This window comes from Acomys minous (genome assembly GCF_964271855.1).
Source record: "Acomys minous genome assembly, chromosome: 13".
NCBI lineage: Eukaryota > Metazoa > Chordata > Mammalia > Rodentia > Muridae > Acomys > Acomys minous.
The window spans coordinates 81012261-81028866 of NC_140495.1; the positions used below are offsets into that span (position 1 = coordinate 81012261).

At 50.4% G+C, this 16606-nt stretch overlaps 1 protein-coding gene across 1 annotated transcript in view; it reads left to right on the forward strand.

Annotated features, from left to right (window-relative positions):
• Nucleotides 1-1759: 1759 nt before the first annotated feature.
• LRFN2 (leucine rich repeat and fibronectin type III domain containing 2) overlaps nt 1760-16606 on the forward strand; it is a 168331-nt gene continuing 153484 nt past the window's right edge. The window contains exon 1 of the mRNA XM_084753672.1: nt 1760-2341. The gene's annotated coding sequence lies outside the window, so the exon portion shown is untranslated. The remainder of the gene's footprint in view (nt 2342-16606) is intronic.

Sequence of the window (16606 nt, forward strand, 5' to 3'; positions counted from 1 at the left end):
TCTATTCATTTAAAAAATTATCCTATTTAGCCTCACTTTTTAAAGAATTATGTTTATTATATTTTATTAATTTATTACACTAAGCAGAACAGGTAAGCAAAGAGGAAGGCTCTCTGCAGCGGCTCCCTTCCTGCCTCCCACCCCACCCCACCCCCAACCCTCCCATCCCCGTCCCCTTCTTCTCTTCACATCCTCTCAGGTTCTACTCCTCACGGTCTTCTTCTCCTTCCCGTCCTCTGACCCTGCTCCTGCTTGCCTCTCTTTTCTGGAGTCAGCTTCCTTCCGTCCATGGCCAGCTCACCCTTTACCCCTTGAGCTGCACCCCTAGGCTTGCCCCCTTTTCTCTCAGGCTTCCCAGAATCTTGACAGGGAAGGATTTGCTTCCAAGGGTCTTTGGGACATACCAGTCTGACAGTTCCCTTGGGTACACTTGGGGAGAATGCCTTGCAGGAGACCTACCTGGCTGTTTGCACCTCAGGAGGTATGGACCCATCCGGGAGCCAAGATGAGCAAGAGACAGGGTCTTCCATCCAGCAGAATCCAGCGGAACTAATGTTTGTCCGCAGAGGCATATCCACATACCACATGTGCCTCCCTGTGGGTAACCGGGACAGGTGCACGGAACAAGTGAGCCACCAGGAGAGCAGAAATGAATTGAGGCATGCTCTTTGCCCTTAGCTTTAACAGCTGGAGCAACAACTGGGCTCCCCAGTTCACTGGCTCCACAGTGAGAGATACATGTGGCACTCTTCTTCAAAGCCCAGAAAGCTTTCGCCTAGTCTTACCTTCTCCAGGAACTGGCCACTGATAGGCCAAAGACTACCGAGCCTCTGCTGTCCCCGCTTTGTGATTCTAAGCCCGCAAACGGCCCAGAATGACTCTACTACTTACCACGTGCCTTAGACATTCTGCTTTAATCTGGTGCCTCAGTTTCTTGTTATGGCATGTGTGTGGGGTGGTGGAGGAGGACTGGGTGCTGCGTGATCCAACAAATGCTTCCCGGTACCCTTCACCTGGACAGTCTTGAAATGTTCAGGAAAAGTCTGTTGTGTGTGCGTACACCCAGCGTGGGTTGTTCTAGGTTAAAGTGCTGGGAAACTAGCTGGGTTCCTCCGCGATCCTAAGCCACCCCCACCCGCAGCCCCGGGCCAGCGCGGTCGGGTTTTCCTCCGGCAGGCGGCGGACTGGCGGCCGTGTGCAAGACGCGCTCTGCACGAGAGGCGGCAGCACGGACTCGACCCGGCCGCGGGGATAGCCTTGCGAAGGGGCTGCCGTGTCACTGAGCAGCGGATCGAGCCGGTCCTCCGCGTTCTCCAGGCTCGTGGCTCTGCGGGGCTGCAGCTCCAGCCCATTTACCCGGAACCAACGCTGCCCGAACCGCCGATCTGTGGATCCCTGCTGAGGCAGGCGCTGGGGTCCGGAGTTGCTGCAGCTCCGCAAGCGGCCACTGGGGGCTGCAGCGCCGGCGGGTACGGTGCGCTCGCTCTGCCGCCCGGTCCTGGGGCGCCCTGGGTCTCTAAGGCTGTCTGCACCGCTGGCCGCAGCTGCCTGCACAACCCGCGTAGCATCCTCCCAGACCCGTGCGATCACTGCGTGTGTGTGTGTGTGTGTGTGTGTGTGTGTGTGTGTGTGTGTGTGTGTGTGTGTGTGTGTGTTTGGGAGGTAGACAGGGAGAGAGGGAGGGAGGGAGGGAGGGAGGGAGGGAGGAGAGAGAGAGAGAGAGAGAGAGAGAGAGAGAGAGAGAGAGAGAGAGGAGAGAGAGATCTTGTGCGCGCACGCGTTGGGGGCAGTGTGCATGCGGGAGTGCGGGGGAGTGTGTTTGTGTGTGTGCGTGTGGGTGTGAGTGCTTGAATCCCTCTCTCTTGCACACACACACACACACACACACACACACACACACACACACACACACACACACGACAGGCTTATCTGAACTTGAAGACATCCCACATTCCAAGAGGCCGCAGGTTCCTGGGGATGCCAGGGTTTCTTCAATCAGGAAAATCCTACTCTCATCTTCCTAGAAGGGATTATCTTTTTTTTTCCTTTTTTCCCCTATTTTTTTAAAATCTGGAAAAGAAGAGCACAAGTTGTACTCCCCCTCCCGCCCCTTCTTCTTGCTAAATGCCATGGATATAACTGAATAAGCTGCTCAGGGCTTTCCCCGCGTGGATGGTCCGAGGCCACCATCTGCCTGCCTTCGCTGGATTGCTGCAGCTGGAGAGCTTAGCTTGAGCCTGTATCGGGCCAGGAAGGATGCCTGGCAGAGCCAGGGAGCCCGGGTGCCCTGCGGAGCCGGCCTCGGAGCCTCCCCGCCACGGGTAGATGCCGCCTTGCCCAGGTGAGTGGCTGTCGCTGCTGCGTCTTAGCGATGCGATGCTGGGTGTCCACCGGAGATAGGCGCAGGGATGTGCGCATCCTGGGAAACAGGGGAACTTTGCCTCTTTTCCTGCCTCTCTTGAGGACTTCCTCCATCCTAGGCATCTTTGGATCCCTTCTCTTTTTCATCCTGCCTCCTATATTGTGATTTGATAGCGTGTGTTTGTGGCAAGGGGGTGAAACTGATGGGGAGGGAAGAGAGCCAGATCTTGGTGAGGCTTCAGTCTGGGTGAGGCTTGGGAGCTGGAGGAAGAGACTCTAGTCTCCTAAAAGGCAATCCTTGAATGCAGAACTTTGCCTCCAGACGGACTCTGTTGCATGCCAGGCCAGGCTAGGACGTTCCTGGGGTCTGAGTGAAGATTCTGAGGTCCCTGGCCAGGCGGGGTGGAGATAAGTGGGGGTTGATGCAGTGCTATGGAGGGGAGGGAGTGAGGCACGGTTGCAGGGACCCTATCCTGGCCTCAGGCAGATCTAAGCAAGATCAAGAGGACTGTGTGTGCCCGAAGGGCTTGGAGCAATAGAACACCAGGATGAAGCAATATGTAAGCTAGCATTAGCCATGCCCAGCTTGGTAGGTCTCTGTCTCCCACCCAGCCCTGCCCTGCTTCTAAAGCTGGCCTGAGCAGGGAGGATGGAGAACAGCAAGTCAGACCTCCGGAGGAGGGCAGCGCCTTGCTCCCCATCTTCCCCACGGAGAGCATAAAGGACAGAAGCATCGGGTTCCAGGGAGAGGAGTCCAGACAGCTAGAGCAAGAGAGAGAGAGAGAGAGAGAGAGAGAGAGAGAGAGAGAGAGAGAGAGAGAGAGAGAGAGAGAGAATAGGAATCAGGCAGAGCCTGCAGAGGAACTGAGCAAGACTCATGCCAAGTGCACTCAGAAACAGCTGCAAACAGACAGACACCTGCAGGGAGAGGGGCTGTTAGAGCCTGTCCTCCAGGCTGGAGTTGCAAGCATGGCTATAGATGTTAACTATCCTTGGTAAAACAGTGCACTTGTGTATGTGTGTGTGTGTGTGTGTGTGTGTGTGTGTGCGCGCGCGAGCGCACACGCCTGCATGCTTTTGTCTGTCTGTGTGTCTGTCTGTCTGTCACTTGAGAGCTCAGACTCCTGGGGCTGGGGTAGCGACCCAGTTAAGAAAGAAAGTACCTTCAGGTTTGTGGAATTCTAGGCTCCAGCAGTGCAGAGGTTTTAGCTGGGTCGCTGCACTTGGATGGGGGCTGCTGGGAATGAGTGCTTGTGCATCCAGGAGACCCATGAAATGGGACTGAATCAACTGGTTTTTTTTGTTTGTTTGTTTTTTGTTTTTGTTTTTGCCATGTCCTGGGTTCAGAGTGAGTTTTAAACAGCAAGCCATGTGGTCCTGAGGCCTGTGGTACCTGCCGAGGGAGCCTGTCAGAGGCTGATAGGGGAGAGCTGTGCTTGGCAGTGTTCAGTCCTGAGCTTGAAGTGTCAGGCTCCCTGACCCAGCTCTGTTCCCCTGCACCCCCTCCCTACTGACTAGGATGCATCCTTTCTCCTTCTGTTGTGGGCAAGGGGTACAGACTTCTGTAGCCTCTCCTCCAGGCCTCTTCCCATGCTCTGCTGCAAGCCCCATTCTGGTCTAATTCCTGCCCTGAGGATAATTCCTGATCTTGCCCTCACCCCAGGGAACACAAGCAGCAAACTGATCATTTCTGGTGCAGTCTCTGGTGATGCTCGTCAGGAGACCAGCTCCCAGTGACAGTTCCAGGGACAAGACAGGCTCTGTCATGGTTAAAAGGAGGCTAGGATCCTATGTCTTTCTTTGAAGTGTGGGCTTTTTCACAAGGCCTAGGTATGTGAGCAGCTGGGGGGGGGGGCGTAAACAGAGAGCATTGAAAGACCAAGCTGAGCAGAATGGGAGACTGGAGGAAGGGAATAAGGGGTGCATACAGGAACAGGAGATGCTTTAAGACCTTGTGGCCCTGATTTGGCTCAACAGAGAACGTATTTTCTCTCTCCTCACTCCTGCTTCAAAGTAAAATCAAGGACTCAGGGCTTCTTGCTTCCAACTGCCAGCCTGAAGGGTGGAGCAAGTCTATTCTTTTATCATGCTTTTTGTTGCTTTGGAGGTGTGTAGAAACTTCTAAGTTCCCAGCCTGTGGGTGTGTGGGGGTGTCAACTCAGGGGCAGTTGAAAATTAATGTTGAAATTAGAATTGCTTTCAAAAAGTCCCCTATCCTGAGGCAAGGATGAGCAGTGACTGACCCTAGAGGGGTCACAGTTTAGTGGGAGAGGCTACCAGATGAGGGCTGAGAAATGGAGCAAAGAAGCACACACACACACACACATTCACATGTACACACACATACACACAATGTACACAACATACACATATACACACACATGCATGCACACATGCATGCACACACTCACATGCATACACACATATACACAACACACACAAACACACATACACACACGTGTTTGCACACACACACACACACACACACACACACACACACACACGGAGCAGGACACTGAGCAAAGGCTGTGGATTTCTTTGGGCAAAGGTAACAGAGCTAGATTTTTACGGTCCTTTTGTCAACACTGGGATAAAAATTAAATTTGGGTCGGCTAGGTTCAAATTCTGACTCTGCCATATTTTTGTTAGTCACTTGAGACCCATGGTCTCACCCCATGAAATGAAGTAACCATGCACATCCGGCAAATGTGTGCTGACCCGTGTTTTCCTGGTAGGCTCCGTACTCTTTCTCAGATCCCAGGAACTACTCCATCTATGGGGGAAGTAGGGAGGCAGGGGGAGGCCTTCAGAGGCATAGAGAATGGGAGGATGGCACCTCTGCCTTCCTTCTCCACCAGGACGCTCTCCAGAAAACTTTAGGGATGGATTTAAGGCCATCAGTTTCCCCTCTGGGGCCCTGGTACCTATTTCTCTTCCGCCTTGTATACTTTGGGGTCTTCTAGCCATGGGTATTTGCTCCGAAAACCAAGCTCTGTGCTTTGCAAGCTTTGTTCCTTATCCTTCCGTGCCTGAGCCTTGAGTGTGAAGCACGCACCTCTTTCCTCCTCCAGCCCCTGTGTCTCTTCTGCACTGTGACCTCACAGATGTCCATCCTGTATTGGAGGCATTTGCCGCCACATCTGACTTTTTCCCCCCCTTTGATAGTGAGTTACATTCTGTAGCTCAGGCCAGCTTCCAACTTATGATCCTTGTGCCTTAGTCTGACGAGTGCTGGAGTTCACAGGTATACACTCGGTTGTGAGGTAACTTGAGAGCATACGTTCTTCAGCTCCGCTCTGGCTCAGCCCTGCCCAAGCCATGAATCAGAGTCACATGTCTAGAAACAGACACTAGACAGTCAGGACAGCTCAGAGGCGCTGTTGGCAGGATACCGGCTGCAGGGGGTGGGGGTGGCGGATGGCGGGGTGAGCATTGGGTTCCATTTAGAGATTCTTCCTGTCTCGTGTGTAATGATGAAGGAGGCTAATCTTTGTTAGTCAAGGTCTGGTTTTTGGATGTTAGAACTCACTCTAAAAGTCGGTGCCTGTGTCAGCAAAAGGCCAGAGGTCAGAGCCAGGGCTGGGGCATTGCTGGTTGGGTTCTGTGGACCAGATTTGTGTGGGCCTACTGTTCCCATCAGGCATCAGGTGCCAGTGGGCACTGTGCCTTAAGGGATCAGAACAGTCAAGGTTGTTGGGTAGAGCCATGGGGTCCATGCGGCTCACAGGATCCAGGGCAACCAGCCAGGAAGGGACACTTACCAGCATGTACATCAGGTGGCAGTCACTGAAGGACACAGGAGTGACAGAGGGTGTGGCCCTTAGGCCACTGCTTCTCCATCTTCTTTTGCTATTACTCCTCTAAGAACACTTTGCAGAAACTTGTTTTCTAGTTATTTGTCCCATGAGATTTAAATCCTACAGATGTACAGTCTCCCCTTATACACTGGGCACACAGCAGGTGTCTTGTAGATGGAAAAAAGAAGGGTGTTTTGTAAATTAAAAAAAAAGAGAGGGGTTTTGTTTATTTCACTTTTGTTGCCTCTCCACCAAGAAGTCCTTTCCCCTCTTGGGGGTGATATTTTCCCTGCTGAGTCTGCATGTCTCGGGGCTCACAGACAGAAGCAGCAGAGGGCAGAGATTCATAGATCCAGGGGCAAGAAGAAGCAGCAGGTGCTAGAAGATTCCTGGTACACAGTGACCTCAACCCTGAGCCAAGGTCACAGTGACTGGGAGCTCCTCAGCAATCCCCATGTGCTCTACTTTGCCTCCCCCTCCCCCTCCAGTTTTCTGTGTAAGGGCCTCAGATGGAGAAGAGAGGTGGCCAGGGTGCTCTGGCCTGGAGCACAAAGCTCGTTTTAGAGGAGTCAGAAGATGAGTTCAAAAGACAAACGTCAGAGAGGTAAGAAAGTTCTGGTCACCTGGCTTGTGACAGTATTGGGGTCGAATGAGCAGAACAGGTAAAAGAGCATCCTGGGATTCTCCAGCTGTGTGCTGGGGGTTCCATGCTTGTGCTACCCCATCTCATCTCCTTGCCTGATGAAGGGAGATTGAGCAGGAGAAAGTGTGAGAGTTCTGTAGAAAAGACACAAGGCTATGTATGGCCTGGCTTCTGAACCACAGAGAACCAGAACATCATTGATTTAGATAGGGCTGGGTCTGCTGTTTAGGATATCCCCATGAGCCAAGGGCATTGGGGATGCAACCTACATGGAGACACAGGTGGTAAACTGAGTGTAAGAATTCACCCATCTGTGAGATTGTCCATAGCAGGCCTTGTCCTGCTAATCACTGTCCTGTGTTTACAGTAACAGCCAGGGGCAGGAGGGCTCAGCACACTTACTAATAGGTACCCTATAGCCATTCACACCCCACCCATGGGAGCTGTACCCAAGGCACAATGGCAGGAGCATCCTGGGCATCTCTGAATCCCTCTTCTCTCTGCAGCTCCTGCCGAGATTTTCTTCTCTCTCTTCCTCTTCCCAGAGGACCAGCCTCTCTTTCTTGCCTTAGATCCTGTCTCTAATAAATTTTGGGGAAAGTCTGAGGATATAGCTCAGTTTGTAGAGTGCTTGCCCATAATGCTTGAAGACCAGGCTTTGACTGCTAGTACCCCATAAAATGATGTTTGGTTGCGTACTACTGCCATCTCAGCACTCAGAAGTGGAGACGGAAGGATCAGAAGTTCGAAGTCATTGTCAGCTATGTTTTGAGGTTAAGGCTTATCTGGGCGATATGAGCCCCTGGAAATGCAATAGCCCCTTGATAACCTCTCTTTCTTCTCGTTTGGGACTCGTGTTCTATTCTTATTCTCTGGATCCCACGGTGTTCTTCCCAGCCACCCCTCCATGTCAGTTGCTGCTAAGAGCTGCGGGACAGCGGTACACCCAGTAGCAGTTCTTGGTGCAGAACAGCTGTAAATGAGGCTGCAGCTGTGACATACTCTGGTCTCCAACATGTACTCCTTCATCTACCTGCACTGCTTGTAGAAGGTTGAGTAGAGACCTAGGCTGTTCCTCTACTTTCTTATCCTTACCTTCAGAATGGATCTGACTGTTCTCCTTAGGTCCTTCTGGATCAGACCAATTATCCTGTTTGTTTGTTTTTGAGACAGGGTCTCACTATCTGACTGTCCTGGAAGTCACTCTGTAGACCAGGCTGGCCTCCAACTCACAGAGATCTGCCTGCCTCTGCCTCCAAGTGCTGGGATTATGGGAGCGTGCTGCCACACTCCACCTGCTCAAACCAGTGATCTTTTGATTTACAAGCTCTCGAAGTACTGCTTCAGAGCAAAGGAACCTCTGCTGACCCATTTCAGGCCCCAGGGTGATGGAGCTAGGAACCTGTGACCTTTTCCTCACCCTCTTCTGCCAGACAGCATTGGTCAAATGTTTCTTTTGGCTTGGTGCCCTGCTCTGACTGAGTTTCCTTTAAAGGACCAGAATCTGGGGCTGCAGCTGAAGGCAGGCATCTCTTTCCTTGTTTCCTGCACACAACCACATACTTACATTAAAATACACCCACCTACAGGAGTACAGACACTCACACCTGTATGCCCAGGTACACATAGACACACTCCATGTCCATACATACATACACAGGCGTGTCCCCCTATATGCTCACCGCACCTGAATACAGAGATATACTCTTACAAAGAGCACCTCTGTGGCTCCCACAGCCCCAAGTTCACACAGTAGGATGGATGAAGATGGCCATGCTCTGCATTGATGAGGGAACTGGATGGGATGGGAGCAGGTCAAACAGGCAGCAGGATCCATATAAGCACATGGATTTTCCCCAGTCACTGAAGAAGACCACAGCACTTCCTGCTCTGTAGAGGACCCAGGGAAACAGGAAGCTTAAATTCTATTCATGGGCTAATGATGCGAAACTGGGGACCAGGGAGATCTCACTGGGTGGTAGGTCTGGCCCTAAAGTCTCTCCCTTGTGGTTCAGGACATAGGTTTCCCACCAGACTGATTGGTGGCCATTCTTCCTTCTTGGCTTTTGGTCTGCAATACCTCCAACTAATGTGGAGAGAAGGGAGGACTGTGGTCGGCCTCAAGGTGGGGCAAGCTCTCTCATCCTCATCCAGGAATCTTTGCTCCTCAGCAGCAGGCCTTTTTATGTTTTCATGGTCTCATCCCACACCAACTCTTCCTTTCCTTCTCTTCGTTTTATTTTGAGACAGAATCTTACTCTTGAGCTCAGACTAACCTGACATTTACTATGTAGCCCAGGCCAGCCTTAAACTCAAGGAAATATTTCAGCCTCAGCCCCCTCTCAAACAATGCTGGAATTCTAGATGTGAGCCACTATGCCAGGCTCCATCTTCCCTCTTGGGAACATGACTTTTCTTTCCCATATCATGGGAGACAGGTATCGTTTTTGTTTATTCTGAGGTGGCCCCTCCACCACCTCAAGACGTATGGGGGCTCACAGAGACTGAATCACTAACCAAAGAGCATGTATGGGTTAAGCCTAGGCCCCCTACACATATGTAGTAGATGTGCAGCTTAGTCACCATGTGCGTCCCCTAGCAATTGGTGTATGGGCTGTCTCTGACTCCCTAGCCTGCCTTATGGATCCCTTTCTCCTAGCAGGGCTGCCTTGCCTGGCCTCAGTGGAAGAGGATGAGCTTAGTCCTGCTGCAACTTGATATGCCAGGGTGGGTTGGTACCTACGAGGGGGCCTCCCCTTCTCAGAGAAGGTGAGGGGAATGGGGGAAGGGGTGTGAGGGTGGGACTGGGAGGAGAGGAAAGAGGGGGCTACGATCAGGCTGTAAAGTGATTCAATAAATAAATTTATGAAAAAAAGACTCCAGGTAGCTTGATTGTTTAGGGTACAGTGATACAGCCCAACATCCGTTGTCCATGTGATTTGATGGCCACATGTTCTCCTCTGTTCAGATGAGTTTACCCAGTACCCACTGAAAGTCTGCCATGTGCCATCCAGCAGGCTTGATGATGCAAACACAGTCATCTCCAGTTCATGCTGCCCCATAATCTCAGTGACGACTTGACTTAGCATTGCATGTACCCCGTTTATTTCTGTGGGTGTTAGGCCTCAGAGGAGGAGGAGTTGTTAATGGAGATCCTAGCTCTGATTGGTTTCTGATACACTTCTTTGTCTACATTCGCGCGCATGCGCGCTTGTGTAAGTGTGTGTGTGTGTGTGTGTGTGTGTGTGTGTGTGTGTGTGTGTGTGTTCATGATTCGACCAAAGTCATGTATGACTAACTATATGATATAAGGCTGATAAATGGTAGTGCTGAGGGTCATGATGACAGTGTGGTGGTGATGATGATTGTAAGGAGGTAATAGTGGTTACAATAATGGTTTGGTTGTAAGGATGATGATGATAGTAATGGTGATTATGGTGATATGAAGATGATAATGGTGATGGTGTTGAATGGGTGATGAGATCCTGCTGCTGCTGCTGGAGTACGGACTATGGTAATGATGGTGATGCTGAGGATGGAATAGTAGTGACCATGATGATGGAGTGAAGGTGGTGGTAATGACAATAAAATGATGATGATGACATCAAGGATGGTGGTGGTTAGTAGAATAAAGGTGATGATGATATGATAAAGAAGTGATGGCAATGATAATGGAATGATAAGGATGGTGGAGTGGAGGTGATAGTAATGATGATGGGAAGATGAAAATGATGGTGGAGTACAGGTGATATAGTAATGATAAAAATGATGACATGCTGTTGCTGCTGCTCCTAATTGATGATGATGATGATGATGATGATGATGCAGTGATGATGACAGAGTAGATGTGATGGTGTTGATGACAATAATAGAGATGATCGGAGGGAGGTGGTGATGATGACTATATAATCTGTGTCAGTGATGCAGATGATGTGCTGCATATAAAGACAACTTAAGAAAAAACCCTCAAGCTGCTTTCCCAGAAACCCCTCCAATCTGACTCTAAGCTGACACCTTACCATCTTACCCAAGTACAAATCAATGAGATAAAGAGATTGAGACCATGGTCTTAATCTAGGGACAGCTGACCCTAAAAGAACCATTTAAGCTTCCTTGTGGCCTGAGTACTTGCGTCATCTGGATTGGACTAAGGGGAACTGAGAGGAGAGACCCTAGAATAGATCCTTGATCCTCTCTCCACAGTCACAGCTACCAAGAGCATGATAACTGTGGGCCTGCACACCCAGAGGGGAACAGTGCCCAGTGTGTAGAGAGACAAGACTCTGAGTGTCTAACATTCAGGTAGGGGACCGTGCCTGTAGTGAGAGTGGTTGCAAAGAGCAGGCAGGTCCCTTATACTTGAAAAGTCTTTCTTGTTCTTAGAAAGGCAGGTTCCTCGTTCTTAGAAAGTCTAGGCTATGATGAGGATGGTGTAGAGGAATGTGGCTTATCTTTAAGCATCTGGGTACTAAAATTATGGACGTGCGATCTTTAGTGATGTGTACATGTTTATGTCCAGGCACACAACTGCTGGAGTTTCTGCAGGGTTTTATTTTGCTGGTTGTGTAAATTTTTGCAAATTACTATCTGTGCCTTGTGTTTCTCATCTATGAAATGGAAATAATACTAGTGTCTCTTTTTAGGCTTTCAGAATTAAATGAGTTACTATATGGAAAATCCTTGGATCTATGTCTGGCACTAGAGGGCCTTGAAACCTAGCCATGACAGAAGTTGTAGATACAGTAGTCTTCCAAGTATGGAGAGGGTCCACTGTGCACCCACTTACTCCAGCATGGGGTTGAGTGCTCCAGCATGGGAGGTTGAATGCTCCAGCATAGGAGGTTGAGTGCTCCAGTATGGGCTTGAGTGCTCCAGCATGGAGGGCATTGATAATGGTCTCCATCCCCTGAGGGTGTACATGTGGGGTGTGGGGCAAAGAGATTGTGTGGGTGCCTCCTAGAGATAAGATGGGGAGCCTCTGTGGAGACGTGAGGCCTTTGGCTTGGCCTCCTCACTGTGTAGAGGGTAGGTCAGAAAAGACTCATATCCTGAGTGATAACACCTCTGCCTCACCAAGGCTGAGTCCTTCTCCAGTGTCCTCCCCAGGGCTGACCCTCCCCAGGGCCCTCCCCAGGGCTGCCCCTGATGATGAGCAAAAAGGACCCCTGAGCTCTTGAGGTGAATGAATTGCCAAAATATTGAGAACAAGGAAATGGCTTTGGGCCTTGCACTCCCCCAGAAGAAGGCAGGAGACCCCTTGTGGGAGGGGACTGTGCTAGGTAGTTTTGCCACTTTGATTCAAAGGACATTCGTCTGGTTGGCTGGGATCTCATTTGAGTAATCATCTCCATCGGATTGGCCTGTGGGCATGAGTATGAGACATTGTCTTGATTAATGATTGATGTGGGAGGGCCCAGCCCACTGTGGGCTGTGCCACCTCTGGGCACCTAGTCCTGGGTTGTGTAAGAAAACAAACTGAGTAAGGCAGGAAAGTAAGCCAGCCGCAGCACTCCTCCATGGTCTCTACTTTGGTCCCTTTTTCCAGTTCCTGCTTTGAGTCACTGCCTTGACTTCTCTTAGGGATGAGCTGTCCCAGAAATGTAAGATGAAATAAACCCTTTCCTCCCCAAGTTGCTGTTGCTTATCATAGCTACAGGAAGCAAATGAGAGCAGGATGCCTGTAGCCTGCAGTTTAAGGGAACAGTGGGAGGAGGGAAGGGGCAGGAAGAAACCATGAGATCAGTATCCACAGTGGGGCTTGGCATAGTGATGAGTGTGGGGGTAACCTGTGGAGAGGACAGGGGTCTGGGGATGCGGGGTAAGAATTGGGCATCAGCTGGGGTCTGAGAGGAGAGGTGGGGCTGGGCCACTCCCTGTGTAGTACAAGTCAGGCCATGGTGACAGAAGCCAAAACCAGGGCCTCTCTCCTGTGTAAGAAGTCCAGGCCCTGAGCCCAGTTTGAAAGTCTATGTCAAGCCTGTGTATAACTCTCAAGCCATCGAGTACAGTGTGTAATCTGAGGACTCAGCGCCTCAGAATAACACCCAGGTGAGGAGAGAGCACTGTGGCCCACATGTTAGAACAAAGATGGCGGTGGGGGTGGGGGAGCATCTGAGACTGGCTCTGGGGGAGATGAGTTAACTCAGGCCAGGCCACCCTGCTGCTCTGTCACTCAGCGGTCAGGCCAGTATTTACTGTATATTGGTTTTTTAAATTGCAGTACCACATCGATCCCCCTTTTGGGTTCAGCCCCTACTCTCTGTCCCTTCTCCCTTTCTCAGTCTTTCCCTGCATTGCTGTGTCTTTCTCTGTTTTGTCTCTCTCGATTTGGCTTTTAGTGCAGGGAGTGCTCGCCATTAGACCCTGTTACCTGCGGTACTGTGTTTCTGTTACACACACATTATGCCCTCTCCTGTGCCTGTGTGCGGCCCTTTTACGTGTTAAAGCTATACCTGTGGCTTGGTTAATCTCCTCTGGACCCCATGCTAGGGAAGAAATATGGCATTGCCCCCATTTAAATGTGAAGAGTGGTGATCAGAGGACCTAATGGAGTGACCAGGTCATGCTTGGGTTATAGTGTTGTAATAGTGGCTTCTGGTTATCAGAGCTTTGTGTGAACCCAGCAAGGCACAAATACAATTCCCCCCCACCCCTCCTGCCTCTCTCTCTCTCCCCTTCCCTCTCCCTCCCTCTTCCTCCCCCCTGTGTAGGCCAAAAGAAATCCTCAAGTGTCATTCCTTTCCTAGGCACCAGCTACTTTGTTTTTTGAATAGTATTTCTTGCTTGCCTGGAGCTCCCTAAGTAAGCAAGAAAGGCTGGCCAGCAAGCTCCAGGAATCCACCTTTGCCTCCCTGGTACTGGTAATGGTACTGCATTGCCATGCTTGATTCGTTCTGTTTTACTGTGGGTTATAGGGGTGGAACTCAGGTCCTCGGGGTTGCAGGACAAGAACTTTGCTGACTGAGCATTCTCTCCAGCCCTACCATGGGATCTACTGATGATATACTCTCACTGATCCTATGGGATGGGTCCTGTCTGTTTTCCAGACAAGGATGGGACATCCAGAGCAGTTAAGTATCTTACTCAAGGTCACACAGCAAGTAAGATGGTAGACCTTGCATTCAAACCTCAAAACTCTGGTCCTATGTCCACAATCTCAGGCACTGTTGTCCCAGGTTGTGATTCTAAAATGGGCTAGAGACATCAGGACCTGGATCTGAGGGCCTTTTGGAAGCTTGGACTCCAACCTTGGCAGTTCTAAGAGCTGTGGTCTTAGGCATTTCTCTCGCTGAAGCTTCCCCCCTTTTGTAAACTGAGGCTAACACCAATACTTAACCCAGAGGGATGTCCTGACTACTGACTGCATGAAGAGGTACAGCAGGCTACAGGTTCTGGAATGTGGTGTCTTGTGCTTAAGCCTTGGTTGGTTCTATCATTTGTGCACATCCTTTCCTTTGAAAAAAAAAGTGACATATGTGCAGATGTGGAAATTGAGGCTATAAAGAGTACTGAGTGTCCTAGAAACTGTCACAGTCTGCTAGAATTGGGAATCCACGGAAGCAAGACTTTCAGTTTTAAAATTAAGAGTGACTGGGGGGCACCAGGTAGCACAGCAAATATGGGGCTGAGCTAGGAGTTGAGGCCTATGTTAGTTACTTTTCTCACTGCTGTGACAAAATAAACACCCATCAGAAGGCTACTTAAGGGAGAACGGGGTTGTGGTGGCTCACGGTTTGAGAGTACACAGTCCATCATGGTGGGGAAGGCATGATGGCAGGAAAGTGAGGCAGCACCCACATTGCTTTCACATCCAGGAAGCCGAGGGAGATGAGTGCTGGTGATCATCAACTCACTTCTTTTCATTCACTCCGGGACTCCTGCCCGTGAAATGGTGCCACCGACATCACCATAGATGGGTTTTATTATTTATTATCTGTTTGTGGTAGGTTTTTTTCACCTCAGTTAACCCAACCTAGAAACGCCCTTGCAGACCTACCAAAATGCTTCCTCCTTGTTGTTTCTAGATCTTTCCAGATAGCAATTCGTAAGAGCAATCATAGCCCCCCTCTTGTATCGATTACTGTCCCTTTCCCTGCTCTGAGCACCTGAGGGGACACTACCTCTCTTAGTGCCTGCGTTTGTGGAACCCTGGTAAGCAACCTCCTAGGGATGCTGTTGTATCTGGTGAATTAGGCAGCCTCATTCAAATGGCAAGAAAGAAGGAACCAAGACACAAAGAGATGAGGTCACAGCCTAGAGTCAGTCAGCAGTGGCTGTGATGTGCTTGGAACCCCTGAGTCCTGAGCATAGTGACACATTCTCCAGTCCTCTCTACCACAGCTCCCCCCTTCGGTGTGTATACTGCCTCAGCCTTCATTCCAGCACTGGGTAGTCATATCAGGAAAAGAAGAAAAATCAAGGCTCAAAAAGGCACTGGGCACCTTTGCTAAAGTCACATATCTTACAAGTAAGGAGAAGCAGAGGACCCAGTCTCATCTGGGCTGCTGCTCCTGTTGCCATATATATATATGATGCCAAGCGAGGTCCCATCACCTCCGATCTATTCAGGGGTAAGGCCTCAGTCTTCTCAGGGCCAGATACACAGAGGGCAGGCCAGATGGGCCAGGCGGGGACTTTGGCTCCTGCATTTCATCTGATGGAGTTGTCACTGTCTGATCAGTCCTCAGCAGGGAGAGAAGGCATATCAGCCCTCCTGCTGGCTGCACATCTGCTGATGGTAGAAACCCAGTGGGCTCCAAACCAGGTTCTCACTGGATGTAGCTCACTCCTACCCCAGCTGGGGACTGAAAGCAGCACTGGCTGCATGTTCCTGGTCAGGCAGCAGAGGTACTGTGAATGCCAGGCTTGCTTCTAGGGCAGCTGAAGACAAGAGTTAACGGGACAAAGACAAGAGTCTATAAATTGTGAGTGATGTAAAGAAGAGTGGCTTGGGCCCCAGGACCCATAAAACCCACACAGCCTCCCAGTCAGGGTGATTAATGGGCTCTTCTTCGGCCATCCAGCCTCCCAATTGGAAGAGACCTTTCCCCCTTTAACTTCTAAACGGTCTCATAATCCTTAACAGGGCATTCATAAGGTTTTGGGGTCATTCATAGGGATGGGTCAACTCCCCCACTGAACAGTTAGGGAAACTAAGGCACAGACTAAGTCTGTGATTTGGATAGTGGCCCTGGTTCCTCAAGGCTCTCCCAGGAAGTCCTCCCCAGTGTTCATGTTGAGTAAGTCCTACCATATACTGGGCCCTGTTCTGAGCAAATTACACTCGGGACTCATTCTGTCCTCGGTTTCTCCACGAGACAACGGTTTTGTTACAGCCACTGGTTTCTAGGGTGCATAGTGAGGAAACGGACAAGAAAGGAGATGCCCCCCTCAAGATTAGACAACTGAACCAGGCTGGGCCCCTGGGCTCTCCTTGTGATGTTAGCATATGGTGTGGGCGGCAGGCCTCGTCAGGACATATGAAACACGAGCCCCATACAAGAGGCTCAAGGAATGTGGTGAAAGATGAGGTGGAAGAGTGTAGGAGTCAGAGGACCAGGAGGACCGCTAGGTGATGCTATCTTCTAGATGTGATAGGATTCCTACAACCTGGGAGATCTCAACAATATGGTTTCTCTCACAGAAGCTGAGTAAGACAACACCAGTCAATGTGCCAACCTAGCCGGAAGAAATTTTCATAAGACCCGTCCCTAAATAAAGAACATAGACAGTCAATGGCTGCTTTAGGGAGAATCTGTTTTCTCTAGGGATAAAGCCCCTGATAGGTTTCCCATTCTAAATACAT